Consider the following 24,834-nt stretch of genomic DNA (forward strand, 5'->3'; position numbering starts at 1 on the left):
TACATACATTGAGCCATTACAGCAAAGGCAAGAGCAGTGCATGCCTTCTGCAACAGCAGTGCATGCCTTCTGCAACAGCAGTGCATGCTTTCTGGCACTGACAATAGGCATATCACGTTCAGCAGCAGTGCAAGCTTCTCTTACTTACATTGAGCCATTACAGTGAAGGCCACAGCAGTGCATGCTTTCTGGCACAGACAATAGGCTCATCACGTTCAGCAGCAGTGCAAGCTTCTATTACTTACATTGAGCCATTACTGCAAAGGCAACAGCAGTGCATGCCTTCTGCAACAGCATTGCATGCTTTCTGGCACTGACAATAGGCACATCACGTTCAGCAGCAGTGCAAGCTTCTCTTACTTACATTGAGCCATTACTGCAAAGGCAACAGCGGTGCATGCCTTCTGCAACAGCAGTGCATGCTTTCTGGCACTGACAATTGGCACATCACGTTCAGCAGCAGTGCAAGCTTCTCTTACTTACATTGAGCCATTACATCAAAGCAACAGCAGTGCATGCTTTCTGGCACTGACAATAGGCACATCACGTTCAACACCAGTGCAAGCTTCTCTTACTTACATTGAGCGATTACTGCAAAGGCAACAGCAGTGCATGCCTTCTGCAACAGCAGTGCATGCTTTCTGCAACAGCAGTGCATGCTTTCTGGCACTGACAATAGGCACATCACGTTCAGCAGCAGTGCAAGCTTCTCTTACTTACATTGAGCCATTACAGCAAAGGCAAGAGCAGTGAATGCTTTCTGCAACAGCAGTGCATGCTTTCTGGCTCTGACAATAGGAACATCACGTTCAGCAGCAGTGCAAGCTTCTCTTACTTACATTGAGCCATTACTGCAAAGGCAACAGCAGTGCATGCCTTCTGCAACAGCAGTGCATGCTTTCAGGCACTGACAATAGGCACATCACGTTCAGCAGCAGTGCAAGCTTCTCTTACTTACATTGAGCCATTACTGCAAAGGCAACAGCAGTGCATGCCTTCTGCAACAGCAGTGCATGCTTTCTGGCACTGACAATAGGCACATCATTTTCAGCAGCAGTGCAAGCTTCTCTTACTTACATTGAGCCATACAGTGAAGGCCACAGCAGTGCATGCTTTCTGGCACTGACAATAGGCTCATCACGTTCAGCAGCAGTGCAAGCTTCTCTTACTTACATTGAGCCATTACAGCAAAGGCAAGAGCAGTGAATGCTTTCTGCAACAGCAGTGCATGCTTTCTGGCACTGACAATAGACACATCACGTTCAGCAGCTGTGCAAGCTTCTCTTACTTACATTGAGCCATTACTGCAAAGGCAACAGCGGTGCATGCCTTCTGCAACAGCAGTGCATGCTTTCTGGCACTGACAATTGGCACATCACGTTCAGCAGCAGTGCAAGCTTCTCTTACTTACATTGAGCCATTACATCAAAGCAACAGCAGTGCATGCTTTCTGGCACTGACAATAGGCACATCACGTTCAACACCAGTGCAAGCTTCTCTTACTTACATTGAGCGATTACTACAAAGGCAACAGCAGTGCATGCCTTCTGCAACAGCAGTGCATGCTTTCTGGCACTGACAATTGGCACATCACGTTCAGCAGCAGTGCAAGCTTCTCTTACTTACATTGAGCCATTACAGCAAAGGCAAGAGCAGTGAATGTTTTCTGCAACAGCAGTGCATGCTTTCTGGCACTGACAATAGGCACATGACGTTCAGCAGCAGTGCAAGCTTCTCTTACTTACATTGAGCCATTACTGCAAAGGCAACAGCAGTGCATGCCTTCTGCAACAGCAGTGCATGCTTTCTGGCACTGACAATAGGCACATCACGTTCAGCAGCAGTGCAAGCTTCTCTTACTTACATTGAGCCATTACTGCAAAGGCAACAGCAGTGCATTCCTTCTGCAACAGCAGTGCATGCTTTCTGGCACTGAGAATAGGCAGTCAGCAGCAGTGCAAGCTTCTCTTACTTACATTGAGCCATTACAGCAAAGGCAACAGCAGTGCATGCTTTCTGGCACTGACAATAGGCTCATCACGTTCAGCAGCAGTGCAAGCTTCTCTTACTTACATTGAGCCATTACTGCAAAGGAAAGAGCAGTGCATGCCTTCTGCAACAGCAGTGCATGCTTTCTGGCACTGACAATAGGCACATCACGTTCAGCAGCAGTGCAAGCTTCTCTTACTTACATTGAGCCATTACTGCAAAGGCAACAGCAGTGCATGCTTTCTGGCACTGACAATAGGCATATCGCGTTCAGCAGCAGTGCAAGCTTCCCTTACTTACATTGAGCCATTACTGCAAAGGCAACAGCAGTGTATGCCTTCTGCAACAGCAGTGCATGCTTTCTGGCACTGACAATTGGCACATCACGTTCAGCAGCAGTGCAAGCTTCTCTTACTTACATTGAGCCATTACTGCAAAGGCAACAGCAGTGCATGCCTTCTGCAGCAGCAGTGCATGCTTTCTGGCACTGACAATTGGCACATCACGTTCAGCAGCAGTGCAAGCTTCTCTTACTTACATTGAGCCATTACAGCAAAGCAACAGCAGTGCATGCCTTCTGCAACAGCAGTTCATACGTTCTGGCTCTGACAATAGGCATATCACGTTCAGCAGAAGTGAAAGCTTCTCTTACTTACATTGAGCCATTACATCGAAGGCAACAGCAGTGCATGCTTTCTGGCACTGACAATAGGCATATCACGTTCAGCAGCAGTGAAAGCTTCTCTTACATACATTGAGCCATTACAGCAAAGGCAAGAGCAGTGCATGCCTTCTGCAACAGCAGTGCATGCCTTCTGCAACAGCAGTGCATGCTTTCTGGCACTGACAATAGGCATATCACGTTCAGCAGCAGTGCAAGCTTCTCTTACTTACATTGAGCCATTACTGCAAAGGCAACAGCAGTGCATGCCTTCTGCAGCAGCAGTGCATGCTTTCTGGCACTGACAATTGGCACATCACGTTCAGCAGCAGTGCAAGCTTCTCTTACTTACATTGAGCCATTACAGCAGAGGCAACAGCAGTGCATGCCTTCTGTAGCAGAGGTGCATGCCTTCTGGCACTGACACTAGGCACATCATGTTCAGCAGCAGAGCAAGCTTCTCTTACTTACATTGAGCCATTACATCAAAGGCAACAGCAGTGCATGCTTTCTGGCCCTGACAATAGGCACATCACGTTCAGCAGCATTGCAAGCTTCTCTTACTTACATTGAGCCATTACAGCACAGCAACAGCAGTGCATGCCTTCTGCAACAGCAGTTCATACGTTCTGGCTCTGACAATAGGCATATCACGTTCAGCAGAAGTGAAAGCTTCTCTTACTTACATTGAGCCATTACATCGAAGGCAACAGCAGTGCATGCTTTCTGGCACTGACAATAGGCATATCACGTTCAGCAGCAGTGAAAGCTTCTCTTACATACATTGAGCCATTACAGCAAAGGCAAGAGCAGTGCATGCCTTCTGCAACAGCAGTGCATGCCTTCTGCAACAGCAGTGCATGCTTTCTGGCACTGACAATAGGCATATCACGTTCAGCAGCAGTGCAAGCTTCTCTTACTTACATTGAGCCATTACAGTGAAGGCCACAGCAGTGCATGCTTTCTGGCACAGACAATAGGCTCATCACGTTCAGCAGCAGTGCAAGCTTCTATTACTTACATTGAGCCATTACTGCAAAGGCAACAGCAGTGCATGCCTTCTGCAACAGCATTGCATGCTTTCTGGCACTGACAATAGGCACATCACGTTCAGCAGCAGTGCAAGCTTCTCTTACTTACATTGAGCCATTACTGCAAAGGCAACAGCGGTGCATGCCTTCTGCAACAGCAGTGCATGCTTTCTGGCACTGACAATTGGCACATCACGTTCAGCAGCAGTGCAAGCTTCTCTTACTTACATTGAGCCATTACATCAAAGCAACAGCAGTGCATGCTTTCTGGCACTGACAATAGGCACATCACGTTCAACACCAGTGCAAGCTTCTCTTACTTACATTGAGCGATTACTGCAAAGGCAACAGCAGTGCATGCCTTCTGCAACAGCAGTGCATGCTTTCTGCAACAGCAGTGCATGCTTTCTGGCACTGACAATAGGCACATCACGTTCAGCAGCAGTGCAAGCTTCTCTTACTTACATTGAGCCATTACAGCAAAGGCAAGAGCAGTGAATGCTTTCTGCAACAGCAGTGCATGCTTTCTGGCTCTGACAATAGGAACATCACGTTCAGCAGCAGTGCAAGCTTCTCTTACTTACATTGAGCCATTACTGCAAAGGCAACAGCAGTGCATGCCTTCTGCAACAGCAGTGCATGCTTTCAGGCACTGACAATAGGCACATCACGTTCAGCAGCAGTGCAAGCTTCTCTTACTTACATTGAGCCATTACTGCAAAGGCAACAGCAGTGCATGCCTTCTGCAACAGCAGTGCATGCTTTCTGGCACTGACAATAGGCACATAATTTTCAGCAGCAGTGCAAGCTTCTCTTACTTACATTGAGCCATACAGTGAAGGCCACAGCAGTGCATGCTTTCTGGCACTGACAATAGGCTCATCACGTTCAGCAGCAGTGCAAGCTTCTCTTACTTACATTGAGCCATTACAGCAAAGGCAAGAGCAGTGAATGCTTTCTGCAACAGCAGTGCATGCTTTCTGGCACTGACAATAGACACATCACGTTCAGCAGCTGTGCAAGCTTCTCTTACTTACATTGAGCCATTACTGCAAAGGCAACAGCGGTGCATGCCTTCTGCAACAGCAGTGCATGCTTTCTGGCACTGACAATTGGCACATCACGTTCAGCAGCAGTGCAAGCTTCTCTTACTTACATTGAGCCATTACATCAAAGCAACAGCAGTGCATGCTTTCTGGCACTGACAATAGGCACATCACGTTCAACACCAGTGCAAGCTTCTCTTACTTACATTGAGCGATTACTACAAAGGCAACAGCAGTGCATTACTTCTGCAACAGCAGTGCATGCTTTCTGGCACTGACAATTGGCACATCACGTTCAGCAGCAGTGCAAGCTTCTCTTACTTACATTGAGCCATTACAGCAAAGGCAAGAGCAGTGAATGTTTTCTGCAACAGCAGTGCATGCTTTCTGGCACTGACAATAGGCACATGACGTTCAGCAGCAGTGCAAGCTTCTCTTACTTACATTGAGCCATTACTGCAAAGGCAACAGCAGTGCATGCCTTCTGCAACAGCAGTGCATGCTTTCTGGCACTGACAATAGGCACATCACGTTCAGCAGCAGTGCAAGCTTCTCTTACTTACATTGAGCCATTACTGCAAAGGCAACAGCAGTGCATTCCTTCTGCAACAGCAGTGCATGCTTCCTGGCACTGAGAATAGGCAGTCAGCAGTAGTGCAAGCTTCTCTTACTTACATTGAGCCATTACAGCAAAGGCAACAGCAGTGCATGCTTTCTGGCACTGACAATAGGCTCATCACGTTCAGCAGCAGTGCAAGCTTCTCTTACTTACATTGAGCCATTACTGCAAAGGAAAGAGCAGTGCATGCCTTCTGCAACAGCAGTGCATGCTTTCTGGCACTGACAATAGGCACATCACGTTCAGCAGCAGTGCAAGCTTCTCTTACTTACATTGAGCCATTACTGCAAAGGCAACAGCAGTGCATGCTTTCTGGCACTGACAATAGGCATATCGCGTTCAGCAGCAGTGCAAGCTTCCCTTACTTACATTGAGCCATTACTGCAAAGGCAACAGCAGTGTATGCCTTCTGCAACAGCAGTGCATGCTTTCTGGCACTGACAATTGGCACATCACGTTCAGCAGCAGTGCAAGCTTCTCTTACTTACATTGAGCCATTACTGCAAAGGCAACAGCAGTGCATGCCTTCTGCAGCAGCAGTGCATGCTTTCTGGCACTGACAATTGGCACATCACGTTCAGCAGCAGTGCAAGCTTCTCTTACTTACATTGAGCCATTACAGCAAAGCAACAGCAGTGCATGCCTTCTGCAACAGCAGTTCATACGTTCTGGCTCTGACAATAGGCATATCACGTTCAGCAGAAGTGAAAGCTTCTCTTACTTACATTGAGCCATTACATCGAAGGCAACAGCAGTGCATGCTTTCTGGCACTGACAATAGGCATATCACGTTCAGCAGCAGTGAAAGCTTCTCTTACATACATTGAGCCATTACAGCAAAGGCAAGAGCAGTGCATGCCTTCTGCAACAGCAGTGCATGCCTTCTGCAACAGCAGTGCATGCTTTCTGGCACTGACAATAGGCATATCACGTTCAGCAGCAGTGCAAGCTTCTCTTACTTACATTGAGCCATTACTGCAAAGGCAACAGCAGTGCATGCCTTCTGCAACAGCATTGCATGCTTTCTGGCACTGACAATAGGCACATCACGTTCAGCAGCAGTGCAAGCTTCTCTTACTTACATTGAGCCATTACTGCAAAGGCAACAGCGGTGCATGCCTTCTGCAACAGCAGTGCATGCTTTCTGGCACTGACAATTGGCACATCACGTTCAGCAGCAGTGCAAGCTTCTCTTACTTACATTGAGCCATTACATCAAAGCAACAGCAGTGCATGCTTTCTGGCACTGACAATAGGCACATCACGTTCAACACCAGTGCAAGCTTCTCTTACTTACATTGAGCGATTACTGCAAAGGCAACAGCAGTGCATGCCTTCTGCAACAGCAGTGCATGCTTTACTGCAACAACAGTGCATGCTTTCTGGCACTGACAATAGGCACATCACGTTCAGCAGCAGTGCAAGCTTCTCTTACTTACATTGAGCGATTACTGCAAAGGCAACAGCAGTGCATGCCTTCTGCAACAGCAGTGCATGCTTTCTGGCACTGACAATAGGCTCATCACGTTCAGCAGCAGTGCAAGCTTCTCTTACTTACATTGAGCCATTACAGCAAAGGCAAGAGCAGTGAATGCTTTCTGCAACAGCAGTGCATGCTTTCTGGCACTGACAATTGGCACATCACGTTCAGCAGCAGTGCAAGCTTCTCTTACTTACATTGAGCCATTACATCAAAGCAACAGCAGTGCATGCTTTCTGGCACTGACAATAGGCACATCACGTTCAACACCAGTGCAAGCTTCTCTTACTTACATTGAGCGATTACTGCAAAGGCAACAGCAGTGCATGCCTTCTGCAACAGCAGTGCATGCTTTCTGCAACAGCAGTGCATGCTTTCTGGCACTGACAATAGGCACATCACGTTCAGCAGCAGTGCAAGCTTCTCTTACTTACATTGAGCCATTACAGCAAAGGCAAGAGCAGTGAATGCTTTCTGCAACAGCAGTGCATGCTTTCTGGCTCTGACAATAGGAACATCACGTTCAGCAGCAGTGCAAGCTTCTCTTACTTACATTGAGCCATTACTGCAAAGGCAACAGCAGTGCATGCCTTCTGCAACAGCAGTGCATGCTTTCAGGCACTGACAATAGGCACATCACGTTCAGCAGCAGTGCAAGCTTCTCTTACTTACATTGAGCCATTACTGCAAAGGCAACAGCAGTGCATGCCTTCTGCAACAGCAGTGCATGCTTTCTGGCACTGACAATAGGCACATCATTTTCAGCAGCAGTGCAAGCTTCTCTTACTTACATTGAGCCATACAGTGAAGGCCACAGCAGTGCATGCTTTCTGGCACTGACAATAGGCTCATCACGTTCAGCAGCAGTGCAAGCTTCTCTTACTTACATTGAGCCATTACAGCAAAGGCAAGAGCAGTGAATGCTTTCTGCAACAGCAGTGCATGCTTTCTGGCACTGACAATAGACACATCACGTTCAGCAGCTGTGCAAGCTTCTCTTACTTACATTGAGCCATTACTGCAAAGGCAACAGCGGTGCATGCCTTCTGCAACAGCAGTGCATGCTTTCTGGCACTGACAATTGGCACATCACGTTCAGCAGCAGTGCAAGCTTCTCTTACTTACATTGAGCCATTACATCAAAGCAACAGCAGTGCATGCTTTCTGGCACTGACAATAGGCACATCACGTTCAACACCAGTGCAAGCTTCTCTTACTTACATTGAGCGATTACTACAAAGGCAACAGCAGTGCATGCCTTCTGCAACAGCAGTGCATGCTTTCTGGCACTGACAATTGGCACATCACGTTCAGCAGCAGTGCAAGCTTCTCTTACTTACATTGAGCCATTACAGCAAAGGCAAGAGCAGTGAATGTTTTCTGCAACAGCAGTGCATGCTTTCTGGCACTGACAATAGGCACATGACGTTCAGCAGCAGTGCAAGCTTCTCTTACTTACATTGAGCCATTACTGCAAAGGCAACAGCAGTGCATGCCTTCTGCAACAGCAGTGCATGCTTTCTGGCACTGACAATAGGCACATCACGTTCAGCAGCAGTGCAAGCTTCTCTTACTTACATTGAGCCATTACTGCAAAGGCAACAGCAGTGCATTCCTTCTGCAACAGCAGTGCATGCTTTCTGGCACTGAGAATAGGCAGTCAGCAGCAGTGCAAGCTTCTCTTACTTACATTGAGCCATTACAGCAAAGGCAACAGCAGTGCATGCTTTCTGGCACTGACAATAGGCTCATCACGTTCAGCAGCAGTGCAAGCTTCTCTTACTTACATTGAGCCATTACTGCAAAGGAAAGAGCAGTGCATGCCTTCTGCAACAGCAGTGCATGCTTTCTGGCACTGACAATAGGCACATCACGTTCAGCAGCAGTGCAAGCTTCTCTTACTTACATTGAGCCATTACTGCAAAGGCAACAGCAGTGCATGCTTTCTGGCACTGACAATAGGCATATCGCGTTCAGCAGCAGTGCAAGCTTCCCTTACTTACATTGAGCCATTACTGCAAAGGCAACAGCAGTGTATGCCTTCTGCAACAGCAGTGCATGCTTTCTGGCACTGACAATTGGCACATCACGTTCAGCAGCAGTGCAAGCTTCTCTTACTTACATTGAGCCATTACTGCAAAGGCAACAGCAGTGCATGCCTTCTGCAGCAGCAGTGCATGCTTTCTGGCACTGACAATTGGCACATCACGTTCAGCAGCAGTGCAAGCTTCTCTTACTTACATTGAGCCATTACAGCAAAGCAACAGCAGTGCATGCCTTCTGCAACAGCAGTTCATACGTTCTGGCTCTGACAATAGGCATATCACGTTCAGCAGAAGTGAAAGCTTCTCTTACTTACATTGAGCCATTACATCGAAGGCAACAGCAGTGCATGCTTTCTGGCACTGACAATAGGCATATCACGTTCAGCAGCAGTGAAAGCGTCTCTTACATACATTGAGCCATTACAGCAAAGGCAAGAGCAGTGCATGCCTTCTGCAACAGCAGTGCATGCCTTCTGCAACAGCAGTGCATGCTTTCTGGCACTGACAATAGGCATATCACGTTCAGCAGCAGTGCAAGCTTCTCTTACTTACATTGAGCCATTACTGCAAAGGCAACAGCAGTGCATGCCTTCTGCAGCAGCAGTGCATGCTTTCTGGCACTGACAATTGGCACATCACGTTCAGCAGCAGTGCAAGCTTCTCTTACTTACATTGAGCCATTACAGCAGAGGCAACAGCAGTGCATGCCTTCTGTAGCAGAGGTGCATGCCTTCTGGCACTGACACTAGGCACATCATGTTCAGCAGCAGAGCAAGCTGCTCTTACTTACATTGAGCCATTACATCAAAGGCAACAGCAGTGCATGCTTTCTGGCCCTGACAATAGGCACATCACGTTCAGCAGCATTGCAAGCTTCTCTTACTTACATTGAGCCATTACAGCACAGCAACAGCAGTGCATGCCTTCTGCAACAGCAGTTCATACGTTCTGGCTCTGACAATAGGCATATCACGTTCAGCAGAAGTGAAAGCTTCTCTTACTTACATTGAGCCATTACATCGAAGGCAACAGCAGTGCATGCTTTCTGGCACTGACAATAGGCATATCACGTTCAGCAGCAGTGAAAGCTTCTCTTACATACATTGAGCCATTACAGCAAAGGCAAGAGCAGTGCATGCCTTCTGCAACAGCAGTGCATGCCTTCTGCAACAGCAGTGCATGCTTTCTGGCACTGACAATAGGCATATCACGTTCAGCAGCAGTGCAAGCTTCTCTTACTTACATTGAGCCATTACAGTGAAGGCCACAGCAGTGCATGCTTTCTGGCACAGACAATAGGCTCATCACGTTCAGCAGCAGTGCAAGCTTCTATTACTTACATTGAGCCATTACTGCAAAGGCAACAGCAGTGCATGCCTTCTGCAACAGCATTGCATGCTTTCTGGCACTGACAATAGGCACATCACGTTCAGCAGCAGTGCAAGCTTCTCTTACTTACATTGAGCCATTACTGCAAAGGCAACAGCGGTGCATGCCTTCTGCAACAGCAGTGCATGCTTTCTGGCACTGACAATTGGCACATCACGTTCAGCAGCAGTGCAAGCTTCTCTTACTTACATTGAGCCATTACATCAAAGCAACAGCAGTGCATGCTTTCTGGCACTGACAATAGGCACATCACGTTCAACACCAGTGCAAGCTTCTCTTACTTACATTGAGCGATTACTGCAAAGGCAACAGCAGTGCATGCCTTCTGCAACAGCAGTGCATGCTTTCTGCAACAGCAGTGCATGCTTTCTGGCACTGACAATAGGCACATCACGTTCAGCAGCAGTGCAAGCTTCTCTTACTTACATTGAGCCATTACAGCAAAGGCAAGAGCAGTGAATGCTTTCTGCAACAGCAGTGCATGCTTTCTGGCTCTGACAATAGGAACATCACGTTCAGCAGCAGTGCAAGCTTCTCTTACTTACATTGAGCCATTACTGCAAAGGCAACAGCAGTGCATGCCTTCTGCAACAGCAGTGCATGCTTTCAGGCACTGACAATAGGCACATCACGTTCAGCAGCAGTGCAAGCTTCTCTTACTTACATTGAGCCATTACTGCAAAGGCAACAGCAGTGCATGCCTTCTGCAACAGCAGTGCATGCTTTCTGGCACTGACAATAGGCACATCATTTTCAGCAGCAGTGCAAGCTTCTCTTACTTACATTGAGCCATACAGTGAAGGCCACAGCAGTGCATGCTTTCTGGCACTGACAATAGGCTCATCACGTTCAGCAGCAGTGCAAGCTTCTCTTACTTACATTGAGCCATTACAGCAAAGGCAAGAGCAGTGAATGCTTTCTGCAACAGCAGTGCATGCTTTCTGGCACTGACAATAGACACATCACGTTCAGCAGCTGTGCAAGCTTCTCTTACTTACATTGAGCCATTACTGCAAAGGCAACAGCGGTGCATGCCTTCTGCAACAGCAGTGCATGCTTTCTGGCACTGACAATTGGCACATCACGTTCAGCAGCAGTGCAAGCTTCTCTTACTTACATTGAGCCATTACATCAAAGCAACAGCAGTGCATGCTTTCTGGCACTGACAATAGGCACATCACGTTCAACACCAGTGCAAGCTTCTCTTACTTACATTGAGCGATTACTACAAAGGCAACAGCAGTGCATGCCTTCTGCAACAGCAGTGAATGCTTTCTGGCACTGACAATTGGCACATCACGTTCAGCAGCAGTGCAAGCTTCTCTTACTTACATTGAGCCATTACAGCAAAGGCAAGAGCAGTGAATGTTTTCTGCAACAGCAGTGCATGCTTTCTGGCACTGACAATAGGCACATGACGTTCAGCAGCAGTGCAAGCTTCTCTTACTTACATTGAGCCATTACTGCAAAGGCAACAGCAGTGCATGCCTTCTGCAACAGCAGTGCATGCTTTCTGGCACTGACAATAGGCACATCACGTTCAGCAGCAGTGCAAGCTTCTCTTACTTACATTGAGCCATTACTGCAAAGGCAACAGCAGTGCATTCCTTCTGCAACAGCAGTGCATGCTTTCTGGCACTGAGAATAGGCAGTCAGCAGTAGTGCAAGCTTCTCTTACTTACATTGAGCCATTACAGCAAAGGCAACAGCAGTGCATGCTTTCTGGCACTGACAATAGGCTCATCACGTTCAGCAGCAGTGCAAGCTTCTCTTACTTACATTGAGCCATTACTGCAAAGGAAAGAGCAGTGCATGCCTTCTGCAACAGCAGTGCATGCTTTCTGGCACTGACAATAGGCACATCACGTTCAGCAGCAGTGCAAGCTTCTCTTACTTACATTGAGCCATTACTGCAAAGGCAACAGCAGTGCATGCTTTCTGGCACTGACAATAGGCATATCGCGTTCAGCAGCAGTGCAAGCTTCCCTTACTTACATTGAGCCATTACTGCAAAGGCAACAGCAGTGTATGCCTTCTGCAACAGCAGTGCATGCTTTCTGGCACTGACAATTGGCACATCACGTTCAGCAGCAGTGCAAGCTTCTCTTACTTACATTGAGCCATTACTGCAAAGGCAACAGCAGTGCATGCCTTCTGCAGCAGCAGTGCATGCTTTCTGGCACTGACAATTGGCACATCACGTTCAGCAGCAGTGCAAGCTTCTCTTACTTACATTGAGCCATTACAGCAAAGCAACAGCAGTGCATGCCTTCTGCAACAGCAGTTCATACGTTCTGGCTCTGACAATAGGCATATCACGTTCAGCAGAAGTGAAAGCTTCTCTTACTTACATTGAGCCATTACATCGAAGGCAACAGCAGTGCATGCTTTCTGGCACTGACAATAGGCATATCACGTTCAGCAGCAGTGAAAGCTTCTCTTACATACATTGAGCCATTACAGCAAAGGCAAGAGCAGTGCATGCCTTCTGCAACAGCAGTGCATGCCTTCTGCAACAGCAGTGCATGCTTTCTGGCACTGACAATAGGCATATCACGTTCAGCAGCAGTGCAAGCTTCTCTTACTTACATTGAGCCATTACTGCAAAGGCAACAGCAGTGCATGCCTTCTGCAACAGCATTGCATGCTTTCTGGCACTGACAATAGGCACATCACGTTCAGCAGCAGTGCAAGCTTCTCTTACTTACATTGAGCCATTACTGCAAAGGCAACAGCGGTGCATGCCTTCTGCAACAGCAGTGCATGCTTTCTGGCACTGACAATTGGCACATCACGTTCAGCAGCAGTGCAAGCTTCTCTTACTTACATTGAGCCATTACATCAAAGCAACAGCAGTGCATGCTTTCTGGCACTGACAATAGGCACATCACGTTCAACACCAGTGCAAGCTTCTCTTACTTACATTGAGCGATTACTGCAAAGGCAACAGCAGTGCATGCCTTCTGCAACAGCAGTGCATGCTTTCTGCAACAGCAGTGCATGCTTTCTGGCACTGACAATAGGCACATCACGTTCAGCAGCAGTGCAAGCTTCTCTTACTTACATTGAGCGATTACTGCAAAGGCAACAGCAGTGCATGCCTTCTGCAACAGCAGTGCATGCTTTCTGGCACTGACAATAGGCTCATCACGTTCAGCAGCAGTGCAAGCTTCTCTTACTTACATTGAGCCATTACAGCAAAGGCAAGAGCAGTGAATGCTTTCTGCAACAGCAGTGCATGCTTTCTGGCACTGACAATAGGTACATCACGTTCAGCAGCAGTGCAAGCTTCTCTTACTTACATTGAGCCATTACTGCAAAGCCAACAGCAGTGCATGCCTTCTGCAACAGCAGTGCATGCTTTCTGGCACTGACAATAGGCACATCACGTTCAGAAGCAGTGCAAGCTTCTCTTACTTACATTGAGCCATTATAGAGAAGGCCACAGCAGTGCATGCTTTCTGGCACTGACAATAGGCTCATCACGTTCAGCAGCAGTGCAAGCTTCTCTTACTTACATTGAGCCATTACTGCAAAGGCAACAGCAGTGCATGCCTTCTGCAACAGCAGTGCATGCTTTCTGGCACTGACAATAGGCACATCACGTTCAGCAGCAGTGCAAGCTTCTCTTACTTACATTGAGCCATTACTGCAAAGGCAACAGCGGTGCATGCCTTCTGCAACAGCAGTGCATGCTTTCTGGCACTGACAATTGGCACATCACGTTCAGCAGCAGTGCAAGCTTCTCTTACTTACATTGAGCCATTACATCAAAGCAACAGCAGTGCATGCTTTCTGGCACTGACAATAGGCACATCACGTTCAACACCAGTGCAAGCTTCTCTTACTTACATTGAGCGATCACTGCAAAGGCAACAGCAGTGCATGCCTTCTGCAACAGCAGTGCATGCTTTCTGGCACTGACAATAGGCTCATCACGTTCAGCAGCAGTGCAAGCTTCTCTTCCTTACATTGAGCCATTACAGCAAAGGCAAGAGCAGTGAATGCTTTCTGCAACAGCAGTGCATGCTTTCTGGCACTGACAATAGGCACATGACGTTCAGCAGCAGTGCAAGCTTCTCTTACTTACATTGAGCCATTACTGCAAAGGCAACAGCAGTGCATGCCTTCTGCAACAGCAGTGCATGCTTTCTGGCACTGACAATAGGCACATCACGTTCAGCAGCAGTGCAAGCTTCTCTTACTTACATTGAGCCATTACTGCAAAGGCAACAGCAGTGCATTCCTTCTGCAACAGCAGTGCATGCTTTCTGGCACTGACAATAGGCAGTCAGCAGTAGTGCAAGCTTCTCTTACTTACATTGAGCCATTACAGTGAAGGCCACAGCAGTGCATGCTTTCTGGCACTGACAATAGGCTCATCACGTTCAGCAGCAGTGCAAGCTTCTCTTACTTACATTGAGCCATTACTGCAAAAGCAACAGCAGTGCATGCCTTCTGCAACAGCAGTGCATGCTTTCTGGCACTGACAATAGGCACATCACGTTCAGCAGCAGTGCAAGCTTCTCTTACTTACATTGAGCCATTACTGCAAAGGCAACAGCAGTGCATGCTTTCTGGCACTGACAATAGGCATATCGCGTTCAGCAGCAGTGCAAGCTTCCCTTACTTACATTGAGCCATTACTGCAAAGGCAACAGCAGTGTATGCCTTCTGCAACAGCAGTGCATGCTTTCTGGCACTGACAATTGGCACATCACGTTCAGCAGCAGTGCAAGCTTCTCTTACTTACATTGAGCCATTACTGCAAAGGCAACAGCAGTGCATGCCTTCTGCAGCAGCAGTGCATGCTTTCTGGCACTGACAATTGGCACATCACGTTCAGCAGCAGTGCAAGCTTCTCTTACTTACATTGAGCCATTACTGCAAAGGCAACAGCAGTGCATGCTTTCTGGCACTGACAATAGGCATATCGCGTTCAGCAGCAGTGCAAGCTTCCCTTACTTACATTGAGCCATTACTGCAAAGGCAACAGCAGTGTATGCCTTCTGCAACAGCAGTGCATGCTTTCTGGCACTGACAATTGGCACATCACGTTCAGCAGCAGTGCAAGCTTCTCTTACTTACATTGAGCCATTACTGCAAAGGCAACAGCAGTGCATGCCTTCTGCAGCAGCAGTGCATGCTTTCTGGCACTGACAATTGGCACATCACGTTCAGCAGCAGTGCAAGCTTCTCTTACTTACATTGAGCCATTACAGCAGAAGCAACAGCAGTGCATGCCTTCTGTAGCAGAGGTGCATGCTTTCTGGAGAGGAGACGTCGATCCCCAAAAAGCTGCTACAAAAAAAGGCGCCATTCCGAACAGTAACTCGATGCGTCACAGTGTTAAAAAAAATATGGGTGGGGTCCATAAAATTCCATAAGCAGATAGGAAATGCAAGCACATGCACAACATTTATTTTCGATTTGTGAGGAATAGAAATTAAACACAGTAAAGTTTGGAGTTTTAAAGCAGAAACTATTACAAGTAACTATTATGCTGGCTGCACAAGCACCGTGATGGGGCCACATAAACGATAGAGCACGCACACGCCCACCACAATTAGGCCTAGAGCACGCCTTGGAAGAGACTCTGGAGGACACTAGCGTTTACAGTCAAGGCTAAAATCGTGCACCCTTCTCTACCACTGGTTAGGTATTGGCTGCTACAAAAAAAGCGCCATTCCGAACAGTAACTCGATGCGTCACAGTGTTAAAAAAAAATATGGGTGGGGTCCATAGAATTCCATAAGCAGATAGGAAATGCAAGCACATGCACAACATTTATTTTCGATTTGTGAGGAATAGAAATTAAACACAGTAAAGTTTGGAGTTTTAAAGCAGAAACTATTACAAGTACCTATTATGCTGGCTGCACAAGCACCGTGATGGGGCCACATAAACGATAGAGCACGCACACGCCCACCACAATTAGGCCTAGAGCACGCCTTGGAAGAGACTCTGGAGGACACTAGCGTTTACAGTCAAGGCTAAAATCGTGCACTGTTCTCTACCACTGGTTAGGTATTGGCTGCTACAAAAAAAGCGCCATTCCGAACAGTAACTCGATGCGTCCGCTGCCAGACGACGAACCAGAATCCTCTCTGCCTTATTACCGCCCCAGTCCGAGACGACGGAAACTTTTGTTAAGTTTGAATAAAAGGCCTGAACATAAAGAACCTGTGTCCTTGCCTTCATCCATCCCGCTCACAATGCGTTTGTGTATGTACCAGTTTGTGTGAATCTTTCATTGCCTGTGTTTCACATGGCATGTGTGTAAGGAATGCTAGAATACTCCTGAGTTTGCTGTGCCTCTTCTATGTGTAGGAAAGCTTGCTCTGCTGTTGCCTGTACACTGCTGTACCAGTTCCGTATCTGCTGTTTCACGAGGAGAAACCCACTAAACTGTTTGTAAATTGGTATTTAATCCACATCAGTTATGACCAATGGTGCTGGACCAAGGTACTCCAAAATCACAAATTTCGTGGGAAAATTCTAAACATTTCGAGGAGCTCACAAAGCTTTGCTTCGAAAGTAATATTTCAGTCGGAGCACTGAAACTTTTCAGACATTCACCTGCAGTAACAGATCTAGGTTGAATCCATGACTGTTCTAAAACTCTCTTCGCCACCCCAGTTCAGACCCAGCCGTATGCAAATCAGTCTTGACCCTGCTCCTCATGGGAACAGTCCAGCCTGAACTGCCAATCCAGGTCTTCCCTTGACCACAAACAAGCATCCTGGGACCGGTTTCAGGGTAACACCCCTCATCCGCCAGGTTTGCTTGAATCCAGTGGCAAAGTGAGCAAGGGACCCACGTCTGGGCATACCCTGTAAACTTAGGGCAAACACATCAAACACAAGGAGATGATGGACGGATCACTGAAACTTTTCAGACACTCACCCCCAGTCACAGATCTGGGTTGAAACCATCATCCTTCTTTAGCTCACTTCGGCACCCCAGTTCAGATCCACTCACATGCAAATCAGTCTTGACCCTGCTCCTCATGGGAAAAGTCCAGCCTGAACTGCCGAGCCAGGTCTTCCCTGGACCACAAACAAGCATCCTGGGACCGGTTTCAGGGTAACACCCCTCATCCGCCAGGCTTGCATGAATCTAGTGGCAAAGTGTACAAAGCAAATACAAGGAAATGATGGACAGAGCACTGAAACAGGAATGGCGTGGAGTGCAAAAAAAACGATGGGTTCAACCCAGATCTGTGACTGTGGGTGAATGTTCTATTGATTCAGCATTCCATCCATCATCTATTCTTTTTGCATTTGTCACACTAAGTACGAAGGGCATGCCCAGACGTGGGTCCTGGCTCACTACACCACCAGATTCAAGCTATCCTGGCTGATGAGGGTGAAACCACGAAACCAGTCCTAGGATGCTTTTTTCTGGTCCAGGGTGGACCTGGCCTTGCAGTTCAGGCTGGACTGTTCCTATGGGGAACAGGGTCAAGACTGATTTGCATATGGCTGGGTCTATACTGGAATGGCGAGGTGTGCTAAAAAAACTATGGATTCAACCCAGATCTGTGACTGGGGGTGAATGTTCGATTGAGTTAGCATTCCATCCATCATCTGTTCTTTTTCAATTTAACAGCCCGTTGCGCTACAGGTTGCACAAGTTCTCTTTAGTTAAAGACAGATCCCAGGGCATAGACCACCCGAAGGACTTTTGAAATAGTTCTTTAACCTAAATCCAGATCTGACTGAAAGTATTGGTCTATTGTACCTTAATATTTACCCATGTCTTCGACGCCTGTCATGGGAACACCCACCATTATCTATTCGAACCCCAGAGGAGGCGTTGGCCAAACTATGCAAATATCACCCTCATTTGAGGAGTAGAATATACTGGTGATCTACTGAGCTGCTGTCCAGGATCCACTTCATCATTGCATCCACCTACGCCTCCCACTGACATTCAGATCAGATTCCTTTCCGGGCCTTCACTGGTTGGTGAAGGCCCAAATGAAGTCCTCATTGGGCCCGATCTAGCAACTCCTGTGGTCACCCTGGCAGTGAACTTTGTGGCTTCGGTGGTTTAGGGCAGGCGTTGGTTGTACATCGATGGTGTCCAAGAGGAGGGAGAAGTGGAGATGAGAATGGAAATTACAAACTAGGATCCCAAGCAGCTGAATACGTATTTCCCATGACATCACTTCCATGGGTGTAGCCTTTAATAGTGCCGCAAGAACAGTGGCGCTATGGCTCAGAGGTGTTGTTGGCCCACTGAACACGAATTATGGCTATATTTCAATACCTATCTGTGAAGGGGGGATATTAATAACTTATACAATGTTCTACGGTGTTTTGGTGCGTCTCAGTTTATTGAAGGAATATATTTATGTCCCACATTTATGCTCTGATCCAATATTACAATGAAGTTATCAGACTCACCTGATGGCTTTTTGTTCTCTTTTTCCCAAGTCACTATGCGATCTTTGTCTTCCAGCAGAGCCTTTCGGAAGGAACAGCTAGGTTCTTTAGACACATTTATAGAATGTTTTATGAAATACCTTGACCTTCTTAATAATTTGTGTATGTTTAAAAAAATATACATATATATATATATATATATATACACATATATATATCAACAACTTCCGAATCCCGCTGACTAGAAGGACACAGAGATGACACACCAGGAGATCTTTGCACAAACCCTTTATTGTGCACTCGTAGAACAAGGACGACGCGTTTCAGCGTTAGCCTTTATCACTTGATAAAGGCTAACGCCGAAACGTGTCGTCCTTGTTCTACGAGTGCACAATAAAGGGTTTGTGCAAAGATCTCCTGGTGTGTCATCTCTGTGTCCTTCTAGTCAGCGGGATTCGGAAGTTGTTGATATTAAGAGTAGCGGCTGCTACTACCGATGATATCAGCTTTGCTTGGTTGACGATCGCTCGAGCAGCACCTTGGAATACATATATATATATTCTCCACAAGCGACCTTGTTTCCGGAGTCTGTGTCCCATAGACAAGTGGCAAGTACGAACCGAGCAGGTCTCCCGGTTTAAATATCACCACAACAATCCTCTTGAAAGAAGAACTTGCACTCGAAGTCAATACCAAAGTGTTTTATTTCGCCGTGACGCGTTTCGTCAGTTGCCTGACTTGATCACACTACTGTGTCGGCGTTACTAGTAAGTATTTACATAGTTACATAAACATCGAAAACGGAATGTTCAATGAATGTAAAGTCATTCTACTTGGTGGCCATATTGTAGTGTCCACAGTACACAATTAATACTCGACAATTATTTACACGGCTGGCTTATAATACAGTTGATTGTATATACATATATACATAATTTTCATTCTGTATTTATTGGGTATTATTGCGCGCAGTTACTAGTGCTGCAGTTCGTGCAACATAATCTTTAATTTGTTCAATTATGCGCATGCGTAATTTCTTTAGATCGCTCATGGTTGAAATTATTTCACCAAACTTTATTGAGCGCATAATGCATGCCAGCAGGTTTTTGGCGATGGTAACGATTCCGGCATTATGCTTAGAATCTTGTACCATCAGGATACCAACAATTACGTATGCATCTGAGTTATGCGGCTTAGTGCCTTATTCCTACGTATGTGGTAGGTATCGAAATTAGTTCCTACAAAGTCCTATAGTATTTGTAAACCACATTGTAATAGTCGAAGGACATCAACATGAAATAATATAGCCGCAATCATGAATAGCTTGTTTTAAACACAGTCTCATATGCGCAACAGAGAATCTTCCTACTAAAAGAAAGTGCCGAAAGTGAAAGTATTTATAAAATATAATAGATAGAAAAAGATGAATCTTAGCTTAGGTTGAGGACCCACAGAACGTGGAAGAAAAGGGTAGGGTGACCGGACCAGAAGAAAGCACCGCCGGGAAAATGACCCTTCCTTTCCTCCTGTGCCTCCTATTAGCTTCAAAAAAATGTATATATATATTTTTTTTCATCTTTAAGATTCAAGATTTTATCAAGTATGTTTACAGGGGTATGCATAAATTGTCATTCCTGTTTTTTAATTGAAGTAAAACCATTCAACAGATGTCTTAAGGCATGGGAAAAGTGGGCAATTGCCCAGGTCCTACACCTTCCAGGGGCCACATGGAAAAGTGAACTTTCTCTTTAGCTCACTTATACATATTTCTGTCTCTCAACCTTTAATGTATAATTCACTCTTGTTCAGTAACATGAGACTTGAATTAGCAGAGAATGAGTAAAAAAAATAAATGTTTTTCCAAACAGAGCCCCCCAATGCTTTCTTCCCGGGGCCTCCATAATCCTTAATATGGCACTGCCATACAATCCCTTTCTTTTAGCTGGAAAGCCCTGGACTAACCGTGTGATCCCATCTTTCATGGGAGATGCAAGGTCCCTGTCACCCATGTCCAGCAAAGCAGGGCATTGCAAAGGGCATGTCGTTCAGCCCTGTTGGCAGCGCCTATGAGTAGAGCTTCACACTACCCAGACACCAGCTCTAATCAACTAATTCTAAACTCCTTGAATGTTCTTACTTAAAACATTCACACCTGTGTAGTCAGCCAATCAGATCAGCAAACAACTTGTAGGCATAAAGATGCCCATTACCTCACCACTGTTTCATCAGCCTCCCTTCTTGGGGATAATACTTTGCTTTGCTTTCTTCCAATCATCCAAACATGCTGCTTGCCTTAGTGCTCAAACAACAAGAAATCTGCTGCTGTACTCATGCTCTAACAGACCCGCTTACGTAAGTACCTGTGATGATGGTAGCCCTACAGGAAACGTATCCTTTATCTTTTTAACCAATCTTTTTCAGCTTTAGTGGAGTCATCTTTCTATTTAACAAAGTAAAGAGGAGTATAAGGTATACTTGTTGAACAGCCACCAAAACAGTGGTGCCAGAGTCCCAGAACACTAGGTCCCTAATGTCCTCTACAAAGGTCTTGAGGGACTACCATGTTAATCTAATGACGCCGGTCAGAGTAGCAACCGAACCTCCACATCCCAAAGCTGAGGAAGGCACTGAGAGATAACTTAGCTTGTAGAATGTGAAGCTAGGCTTTAACATAACATGCTAGTCCATACTCAACCGGTATGTATGTTTGTAGGTATGTCACTGAAGGCTACTAGTAAATTATCCCAAATTCATTAGGGTGAGAAACTCAAAATCCAAATGATGGATGTAATTACTAAACCTAATGGTGATCTGCTGCTAGGTTTTGCGTTTTCCTAAATATCCTGTGATCTTTTTCCTTCCTTATGGCCTCTGGAGGTGTCTAGAAGATGAAGACATGTGTATGTGATCTGGCAACAACCAATCTGTTGTCCAAGATAGCAGGACAAAAATGGTAAGAAAGCCAGTGCTTAATTTTTAATAGTTTAAGTGTTGGTGCCAAATGATCTGCTCAGTAACCCACCGCCGATGGGTTTTAAATGTAGGCTCAACTAATGAGAAGAAGTGACGGCTCCTTCGCTAAGGCGGAAGAGCATTACCCACTGCTTGTCGCAGTGTAAAGGAAGAAAAAATAAAGTGATAATAACTGGACTGAATTATCATTTTGTTTGTTCCTTCTGACAGAGCAGGGGAGGAGTGGTTTGCAGTCCCTAAGTACGCATGAATGTTTCGCTGGCCGTTTTGGGCTGGCTAACCTTTCATGCACAATTAGCATGTTCTCCAAGCAGACTGCATTACATCCTGGGTGGAGAACATGCCCAGGCTCTATTTACCTGGCTGAACGCCGAAGCACGGCGCTCAGAACAATCACAACGTTATATTGGCTATAGGGAGCCCGGGTGCTTCTGGTTTGCACATGAGAAGCCAGGAAGAGGACGGAAGCGAGGAGGCAGCCGGCCAGCCAGCAGGTCGGCAGGTAAGTTAATTTTTCGGTTTTAAACCCCCGCCTCCTCCCCCTTCCTTTCCCACTGCTTCTTCCCGGGAGCAGCCACCACTGATACCATGGCTGCATAGTGTTGAATCGAATGTATGGTTCTTCCATACACTGTCAGACACTCCCTGTTTCTTTATCTCACTCGTGCAGGTTCCTTCTTTCTTTTCTGTCCTTTTTTTCCTACTTTTTCCCCTTTGTGTATTTTCCTCTTTCGTGCTCGTGGTCAATGACGGATAAGGCAAAATAAGTGCTGGTCCCCAGAAATGAGTGGCGGTGAGCCCCACCACCAACCAATGGCTAAAATTAAGCACTGAAGATAGCTACAGGACTAGTTTCTGACAAGCAGATTAGGGGCTTTTCCAGACTGCATTTAATGATGTGCAGAGGAACAAACTTGCAGAGTCTGTGGAGCTGGTGGTGTTTTTTTTTAAGGCTGGCTGAATATTGTAGCTCGGTTGTTGCCTTGTCAGTGGCGGCCACAGGGCTTTAAGTTGACCAGGTCCTACCGGTGCTCAGCACCAGCAGTTCTAAAAAACGGGAACTGAGACGGGGCCCAATCGAGCTCTCCGATTTTGTCCTCAGTATCAGGGTAAAAAACAAATCTTAACTCTGCAGCAGTACCCCCTTCACAGTCTTTGATGTAACTTCAAAGAAACTCCTTATAATACTTTCACAGTCCCATCAATTCAGAACGGAAGCATTTTCAATATTAAATACAACAAAGTCATGCTTGTTGCTTATTTATCTTATGCAACTAATAACCATTGTTAAAGACAATAGTCCAGGCTTGATGTATGTGTAATGTTGCTTGCTGTATTATATGTCTGGAAGCAATGACAAAAGTAGCAAAATACCAGTGGGGTGGCACACTATGCTCAGCAAAGATTTTTGGCTTAGGTGTTTTTAAGCCTCACCCTTAATTATATCGACCACGCCCGTTTGAGAGACCCCCCCGTTTTTTCATCCCACTTAAAGCCTTGGGCGGCTGACAAAGATAAAGAGTGGTGGGTTGGTGTGTTGGAGGTGTGGGGGAGGGGGCAGTAGGTGGAGCGCACAGGGTAACGTGCAGCAGGGGGGGTTAATAATTTTTAAAAAGACGTACCTGGTGCTGCCGACTTCCTCGCTCTTCTCTGCATCCAGTTCCTGGTCCCAGCAGTCCCTGGGACAACATCATGGACTCCCCATCCATTCCTGACGCTGGGAATTGGCCAGAGTGGGCTGGATTAACTCTCGCTCAGGCACAGGGAATCTGTGCTGTTTCTCCAACATGGCTGTGCAATACCGCTGAGTCGGAGAAACCCAAGTGTGCATGTCTGTTTGGTTGGCCTAAGACAGCCGGCCAAGCAGACATGCACACTTGAAAGTGTACCAACAACTCCTCCTCCCCCCTTTTGTGCCCCCCCCACCATCCCTGCACACGCTGGCTCAACCAGCAGCTAAAATTAAAAAAAAGATCATATAATATTTCAATTTTCAGCTGCTGGCTCTGAGCCAGTGGGGCGACGCTCCTTCGCCATTGCGAAAGGAGGGGCTGCTGTGCCTTGGTGCTGTAAAGCTACTTTGATCACATAATACCGGGAAACATCCTCAACAACGCGGTCAGTACACCGCAATGCTGTTACATCGCGGTCGTTACAACGACCGCATGTAACAACGCTATGCCATTACAACGCAAGTCTTTACATCGACTTGCGCTAGATGGCGTGCTAACATTAAAAATGGTGTAGTTTACTATCCCAACACCTTCCCTACTGATAAGTGGACTGGAGTTGGAATAGTAAATTACACTTTTTTAATGTTAGCACGCCACCTAGCGCAAGTCGATGTAAAGACTTGCGTTGTAAAGGCATAGCGTGGTGAAATGCAGTCGTTACAACGACTGCGATGTAACAGCACGCGTTGTAATAACACAGGTTGTTACATCATACAACCCATAATACCTGACAAATGAGAGGAGGAATGGGGAATGGAGGCCTTTAGCAGGAGAGGCAAGAGGAAGACGATATCCTGAGTCACTAAATTGATAGAGGGGGAGGAAGTGACATCATACACCAATAACATCATAGGCTTGATCCTTTGCTCCTCTTCAGCCTCCTGTTTGCAGCTGAGGACTAACGAGAAAGACACAAAGTATTAAATATAGAAAATAAGCATCTTTCTTAGAGCCCCAGTTTACTTTCGATTCTGTCAATGAATGTTTGAACCTTTAGACAACGGGTAGCAAGAGCAGAGCCAGGAGTAACTAAAAGGGAGTCAGAGGAAGGAATTGGTACCCCCCCGGCTACCTGAAATTAGCATCCACCTAGTGAAGTGGTGAGGAAGCAGAAATTAGTCGCAGGAGCGGTGGAAGATAAAAAGCAAGAAGCAAAATAAAGGCTAAAAGTGGGAGACACAGATGGTGAAGCCACATGGAAAAGGAAATATTCGGGATGACATTAAAGTGTAATCAAGACAAACTGTTGTTGCTAAACTGTGAACAGGACTCTTGAGTGTACAGATGGAAGCCCGCAATCATGATTCCATCAAAACATCATTCAAGCTGAACTATTTGGCTTGCATTCATACTTATGTAAAAGACTTGAGTGTTAGTTAACATCAGACTTAAAATACTCATGTTGTCATCACCAAAAGTCACAAAATCTTGGCGAATATTGAATTGCAAAAGATGTATTTCCATCTCTCATGATGTGC

General features: G+C 46.4%; 1 protein-coding gene across 1 annotated transcript in view; it reads left to right on the forward strand.

Moving 5' to 3' along the window:
- The first annotated feature begins 21,966 nt into the window (after positions 1–21,966).
- The window catches only part of S100A1 (S100 calcium binding protein A1), a 40,332-nt gene continuing 37,464 nt past the window's right edge, over positions 21,967–24,834 (forward strand). Inside the window, exon 1 of the mRNA XM_078671458.1 lies at positions 21,967–22,125. The gene's annotated coding sequence lies outside the window, so the exon portion shown is untranslated. The remainder of the gene's footprint in view (positions 22,126–24,834) is intronic.

This window comes from Lissotriton helveticus, chromosome 12 (genome assembly GCF_964261635.1).
Source record: "Lissotriton helveticus chromosome 12, aLisHel1.1, whole genome shotgun sequence".
NCBI classification, from domain to species: domain Eukaryota; kingdom Metazoa; phylum Chordata; class Amphibia; order Caudata; family Salamandridae; genus Lissotriton; species Lissotriton helveticus.